Source organism: Pavona decussata, unplaced genomic scaffold (genome assembly GCF_977016875.1).
Source record: "Pavona decussata unplaced genomic scaffold, jaPavDecu1.1 SCAFFOLD_80, whole genome shotgun sequence".
Taxonomy (NCBI): domain Eukaryota; kingdom Metazoa; phylum Cnidaria; class Anthozoa; order Scleractinia; family Agariciidae; genus Pavona; species Pavona decussata.
In genome coordinates this window covers 62,501-70,138 of record NW_028145498.1, presented here as the reverse complement: position 1 = coordinate 70,138, position 7,638 = coordinate 62,501, and the positions used below count along the sequence as shown (strand labels likewise).

The 7,638-nt window shown below is 35.7% G+C and overlaps 1 protein-coding gene across 1 annotated transcript in view; it reads left to right on the top strand.

Annotated features, from left to right (window-relative positions):
- Window positions 1–802: 802 nt before the first annotated feature.
- Window positions 803–7,638, top strand: part of LOC146476103 (uncharacterized) — an 8,936-nt gene continuing 2,100 nt past the window's right edge. Inside the window, exon 1 of the mRNA XM_085114978.1 lies at window positions 803–1,020. The gene's annotated coding sequence lies outside the window, so the exon portion shown is untranslated. The remainder of the gene's footprint in view (window positions 1,021–7,638) is intronic.

Below are 7,638 nucleotides of genomic sequence, written 5' to 3'. Positions count from 1 at the left end.
GGTTTAGGGTTAGGTAAAAAGGGCTGTGCAACTTATCATTTAAAGGCAGGTTATCAGTAAAAGCTATTTTGTGTTTGAATGCGTGTTTGGGAATATATTTGTATCTCTTGTTACTTCCAAGGGGAGCGAACGTAGAAGTTTTGAATGAACATCATTTCTTTCGTAGAAGTGAGCAAGACAATTCTTCAGGCGGATTTGTAAGCACCCGAGTTATTCACCTCTCCACAAATCACTGTGTTCAAAAATATTTCGCGACGAAGTAGATATGATAAACGAGCATTCGAGCGGAACAATGCTTCTAGAGCGAGTTTGTACTCAACCGAGTGACTTTTCTCTCCGCAAGCCTTGTATTAAAAAAGAAGTATTTTGTGACGTTGTTTTCATTTGAAATGAATTACGCAAGCATCGACTGAACTACGTACAATCTGCGCCAGTTTTTGACAAGCTTGCGTGACTTGCAGACATGAAAGATGGCGAAGGATTTGAAGTTCAGCAAGGGGACGTTGATTGATTCTGTGCGCCTTAATTGCAGCTCGATCAGTTCCGAAGGAGGACGCTTTATTTGTATAAATTATTTTATTATTTCAGACGTTGGAGAAAACCGTTCGATCAACAAGCATTCCAACTTCAGTTTTCATCATAGCACGACTAAATAATACACGAAAATGTAGGAGCCTGTCATGGTAGGTCGGGGCCTGAGATCGTATATTGGGGCCTGATATTGGGGGTCTGATATTGTAGGCAACGTTCCAACTCTAGTAGGATTCTTTGCCTAATCATCGTCCTTTTCGAAATCTTCGGTGATCTGTGGCATTTGCCCGTGGCGTGACCAATCGAGTTTTATTCTTTCACGTCATGTGATTAGCCACCGAAAAAAAAAAAAAAAAAGCGCTAGTTCACGGAAATGGCTTTGTAGCTGGGGTTCGCAGACGTTAATTTTCGGCGGAGAGAAGCAACCGGCGGCCAGTCGTTGTGACGACTCTGCGAGTCTTTAAACCATTTGAACACCAAATTTTAAAGGTATGTACAAACGAAAGATTTTCATGTCCTCCTAAGGTAAATATTACAGGAACCTTGCCTTGTTTCGATGTTTTCGAAGGTTCAAACATTTATGAAAGGTATTTATAACTTGTACCCACATGGCCACGTCGCAGAAGATAAAATATATTTTACATTCGAGTGTCTAATACCTCATTTGAAAGCTCAGTTAACCATCATATCCATGTGAAGGTCTCTGTGAGATTAATACGTATTCTGAAAACCTTTGACATGTTACAATGCCTCTGGAACGACTCTTAAAATATTCTGTGTAAAATTCTGTGACAGTTTTGTTGCTGTTTTGTTTTCTATATTTTGTTGCTTCGCACACCACTGCTCTATTGCAGCTTATAGTTTTTGTTTGCTTCTTTAATGTCATCTCTGAGTTTAGCAGGTTTTTACTCCGAGGATAAACCCTACTTCATGCCATTAATGGTATAGTGTGTTTTCAGTTACGTGACTCAGTTTATCCTGGCAACCAGTACAATTGTTGCTTTCCGCCAATTGTTGGTACACGAAGATGTGCTAAAGAGCGTGTACTGTTAAGTATCCCCATAATTCGATAATTCGAAAATTTTCCGTTAGTCGTGTAGCTTAAATTTTCATTTTTCCGATGGTACTGTGTTTAATAGTTGGGTGTGGTAGCAGAAGCTCAAGAAATCATGAAATTTCGTTTGCCGTGTACCGAGAAGAATTGATCAAACGCATGGACAGATCACGGGAGATTTGACTACTGAGGCGGCTGCAGTCGATTTCAGCGATACGTAGAGTAGGGCTGACGTTATTTTTACCCCATTTCATTTTACATTTCGTAAAGTTAATTTAGGAACCAAAATTATTACTGCAGGAGTAATTTTCACTGAATTTTGTAAGCGCGTGAAAAATTAACACACATCTTTCTACTCCCTAGGCGATTGTCACTTAAGGAAATTCTCTGGGACAAGAATCGACCATATATTATTATAGTACAAGTTTCAAGCTTTACAGAGATGATTTATCCGTTTCGAGAAAATTAATGTTCACCGAGAAATTAAATTTCGATGTTTTGGTAGTGGCATGCACTATAAAAAACACGCACTCTATTTCAGTGTTCAAATATTTCCAGTAGCAATTTTAAAATTTGTTTTTTGCGACATTTTACATTTCGAGAAGTTCAATTGGCTACCAAAACTATGACTGCAGGAATAATTTTCACCGAGTTATGAATTTATGAAAGGTTTTCATCCGAGCTGTTAGTAGTTATATACTCGGGGGTAACAATACACATTTCTATCCCTCAAAATTCATTCCGTTCATTATATATTAAGCAATAAATTTAACAAATAAATTTTCAATGCCGAAATCAATGTCTGTGAATAATAATTTCCATTTGTTTCCATATTGTTTCTAATTGATTGGTAAATCATACACATCAATAGAGGATTGGAAAGATCCAAAATACACACCCTAACATAAGCCGGACAGTTTGAGGTTAGCGATTGAAGTTTTTGTACAGCGACAAGATTTTAACTGAACATTGTTCTGCTTACTAAAGTGACTCATTATTCTGCTTACTAACGTTGGTTTAAATGTCATTTTAGTCAATTGTTTTTTTGTCTGTTAGAGCTGGCTTTCGAATGTTTTCCATGTTTTTGCCGAATACGATGTTGTTCATTAGCTTAAATAAATCCTTTTGGAATGAATTTTGCGCTAAGGTTCGCTATGTGTATTAAAATCAATGTATTGCATTTAGCAATGGTGACTAATTAAGTTTAATTTGTTCAGGACAAAGCAGGAAACGATTATGTTTGTTATGAAGATTTGGAGGTATTCAAGATTGATTTCCAATATTTATCTGTTTTTGCTGTCTTCTGTGTATTTAGCCATGTTCAATTCATTTATTCCTTTCAAGACAGCCACTTTAAACCACATGTTGCAACATATTGGCTTATGCTGTGCTCCCGTAAATTATTAGCAGCAATGTAATGATATAACTACTTGGTTTGCTTTCATCATAATCACTATATATTTATTATTTGCTTTCCTGTATCTGTGGGCAACTCAAGAGACACTCCCTCGGATTCCTCTCTCTATGCCATTGATACATATCGATGTCAGTCATTATTTCCAATTGAATTAGAGTCATTTTTAACATAGCATCCCATGATAAACCGGGTGACATAAAATGATGACAAGGATCAAGCCTGTTGCATTGCATTTTTACCATTGAATTCTTATGTTGTATATTTGAAAGCTTCTTCAGGTAAATTACTGACCAATTTTTCCCAGCTTAAACTCACAATGGAGATGAATCAATGAATATGGACTGTTTACCAAGCATGAAGGCCATATATTTTTACATATTGTTTGGAATACCGTTAATGTCTTACTTGAATTTACCATACCTTGCATACTAAAACGTGAATCCTATCCACTGAGATTATAAAAGATTATTTCTTGTCGCAAATATGACATTTGTCTGCTTTTTGGAAAATCATCATCAAGTTTCATTGTTTTGTTGCACCAATCAACTTCTCCAAGCATTTGTTCCATAAAGTTGTAATTAAACAGCCGTTTTCATCTCTGTATATTTGAAAAGGCTTGCTGTATTTGTCATCATAACGACAAACGACTTTATATCCGTACCTACAATTAGTATGCCTCTGATATACTTCAGTAAATGATTTGTTTGAATTTGGTTGACAACTGTGGATTTTTTCTGTCAATGCTTCAAAATCTACATAAATAACGCATGGAGCTTGAAATTGCTTGTTAATGTTTTTAAAACTCTTTTTTCATCTTTTGAAGGCATTTTGATGGCTTGTTTCCCATTGATTGTGATACATATGTCTTTGTGTTCATTCGAAACATATTCACTGTTAATTACTTACAGAAAATACATGCAAAAGTGTTTTTTCCTTCGTGTTTCGTTCGACTGAATATGAGTCAGTTGAAATCCTTGATTAAAACATTTTTTTTTGTCTTTAGTTATAAGTAACACTTCCATTTGATCATCAAATTTTTCTTTGAATACACACAATGGATAAGGTTGTTTGTTTTTTTATATCCAAAAACACAGATATTTAAGGAGTTTTTCTTTTGAATTTTATTAATGTCTTAAATCTGAACTGGAAAACTAATATTTTCATAGTTCAATCTTTCTATAAATATCTTGTCACTTTTTTATTCTAAATGGATTTCTTTCTTGTGGGTTTGAATGACCTATATGACACCATAAAAAGCGTTCATTGTCCGTGTTGTTGACTCATTTCAATTTGCTCTTTTATTGAATCATTATTTATAATAGTTTATGATTTACTGTCGAAAGAGTATGGCTTTTTAATTGATGTTTTTTTCTCCTTGTGGTATTTGAAATGTAACAGCTAGAGTTTCAACAATTTAAGTCATTTCATTTCATCCAAGTTGTTTTTTTAATTTCGGATTCAATTGGTAATCTTGAATTATTGAGTTAAAGAAGAGGATACTTATTGTATCCCACTTATATTTGAAGTGATTCAGGATAACATTTCAAAGCTCTTTCTTTATCAATTAAGTATTGGTGGTTGTTTGCAGATCTTTTTTTAAAATTTGACTAGGTATAGACATCGGCCTCTTATTTTCTTTATCAAGCTCTTTATTTGCTTTCAATGGATTTTTAGGAAGAATAAGCATCTCGAATTCATCGACTGTCAAATCATCACTGATTAGCTGTTTCTTTGATTCAGCCTTTTAATTTTTCGTCCTTGGAGAGGGAATTGGTCTCGGTAATTGTTTGATGTAACTGAACTTTTTTCATATTTTTGTTGACTTAGTTTTTCTTTAAACCTTTTTCATTTCCCTCAATTTCACTTTCATTAGGTTTTTCATCCAAATACCTTTAAAGATCTTTTTCTCAAACGCTCAATACCGATCCCATGCGAAAATATGAATGTTTTTTATCATTTCAGGCTTGCCTTCACGTGGAATTTTATTGTTTTTTATAAGATCAAGAATGGTTTTGAATTATTATTTTCCATAATAACTCGAAAAACAAAATAAAAACAGTCTTTTGAAGCAATTTTTGATCCTCAATTTGATGTGAATGCATATCAGATAAGAGAATTACTATTTATTAATTAAACGTCACTTGGGTCTTTATTAAAGAACTGCGAAGCACAAAACCGACCTTTTACTCTAAAGCCCAAATGTAAAGGTACTCACGTCAGCAGAAAAGAACTGGAAATGAAGATAACTGCATTTACTCACCTCGTAGATTACGAGTCCCTTACAATAAAGACAATTGGAACAGCTTCAATGACACAAGCTTCCAACACTTCACGTCGAAAGTTAATTAGGTTCTCGTCGTTAACACTGCAAACTATGACTCCATTATGTTGCACGCAGGATAGGATATTATAATTTCAGCTTTCGAACGATCAGAAGCCGCAAGAGCCAAAAGTCTGAATGCCACTCACTTTGAAAGTGTGAAATAATCGCCATGACACGACGCTTAGTTGTCTCGCATTTTCCGTCAAAACAATAGAAAAAATCACTTCTTTGGAAAAACCTAGCCAATGAAGTCGAAGCAATATCTTTACGACATCTTTAATATCCATAGTTCATAATTCCTGATACTGATGGCTCAAAAATCCGAATAAATCATGCCTGACCCAGACGACATCATTCGACTTCGCCGAGACAGGCTGCTGGGCGTCAATTTGACCGGATGTGACGTCCATTTTTGTTGGATGATTCTGATACGAAAATTTGAGGAGTCTTCTCCTCGCCCCTGTAAAAAAACTCGACGGAATTGAAACCTAAGGCTACAACAAATCTAATATATGAGTATCATGGAAATACCAAATTATAACACTTCTGGTGATAAAACACATGTTTTTAACAGCAGGTTCTTTCCGGGGATGAGGGGTAAGGGGTGGGAGGTAGGTGGTGACCGGTAGGGGGTGAGGGGAGGGTGTTGAAGTTGTGATAGGTAGGAGGAACTACTGTCATATTAATTTGCAATCTTAAAATTGTAACAAAATTGTAGCTGTATACAAAAATCTGAATTATTGTTTACTGTAATTTATTAACATGACAAACTGGCTTTGTGATTATCCGGGCCCAAGGTGGCTTTCCTGAAAAAATCAATTAAAGTAAACGCCATCATTATTTTAGAAAGCGATCAGTCTACTTCCTTTTTTGTTTTTTGTTTTTTGGTGCAAAGAGAAACAAACTGTGTTCTAATCGCAATACCAGTGCGATAAGCATCGTACCGGTATCGCAGAGGTCATTGATTCGAATCTCGTTTAAGATTGAAGTTTTTTTTTTTTCAGGATTTCTTTTCGCAACTGCTTAAATTACGTATATAACTACGGTAATCATTCACGTATTGATTCTATCTTCTGCAGTTAAAATGTATGAATTCTCGTATAATTACTTTCATTTAGAATTACATTAATAGAAAAAAAATCAAAACAAATAAACATGTTGTTATAGTAAGTCTCTTATTTTCGATAGGTAAAGTCGATTTCGTTGTCGATTTACACATTTCAGTAGTCTTTTCATTCCCATGCAAAATACTATTTGGGTCCTCACTGAAGGCTTTTAGAATGAGGGATGCATTCTGTAGGAGACAACAAACTCCTGTGCTAAAACTTCATATTTCGAACTTCATACATTATACCTTTTTACATAATTTTGCATATTTTGTGAAAACGGAAAAAAAAAATATTCAGTGTTGCGAAAAAACCAAATCACTAAAGTTAACTGAACTTTCATAAGAAAATTGGGGAAAGTCAAGTGGTGGTATTCACCGTAGTTATGTTGGCGCTTAAAACTAGGAACACAAAATAGAACGCGCCCAAACCCTTACTTCTCACACCCTACCTTTACCCCTCAGCCCCTACCCCTAGCCCCTACCCTACACCAACTTCCCCTTATCCCCTACCCACTTATCTCTCAGCCCTTCCCCCTCCCCCTACCCCTCACCACTCACCCCAGGAATGGAATTGTCGTTTTTATGCAACTGTATCCATATATGCGAACTACCACTTTTAGAGTGCTGATTTGTTGAAACTCAAGCAGTGAAAAAACTAATCGTCTTTATCATATGTTGATGAAACCGTTGCTTCACTTCAATCAGATTCATTTGTTTGCCAAATATCTTCAACAAGACAACATTGATCTAATAAGGGGAGAAGTTGGATACAATACCCTTTTTTGTACCAATGATAAAATTATTCCAGTCAGTGATTTGCTGGATAAGAAAGCAAACAATATCATAAAAGCGAAGCTCCGCGCGCAAGAGGCTTGCACGCGTGGACCCCATAGACCTATTCGGCTAACCCAATGCTGTACCCAATTCAGATCCCCCGGGGTTAAGATTCTTTTATTATTACATTTGCATTGTAATGTAGCATTCACATTTGAATGACATGGAAATACTTAGAACAAAACATTTTATGCCCAAAGGATTTGAATTGGGTACAACATTGCGTTAGCCGAATAGGTCGATTGATTAGAGAATTTGGAAAACCCATGAATGGGGAAAATTTTGGTTTTGGTATATGACTTAACTTCCGTCCCTCCGTATCTCCGCCGTTCGATGTATGCAGTGTGAAATGCCACACAAGAAGAAACTTG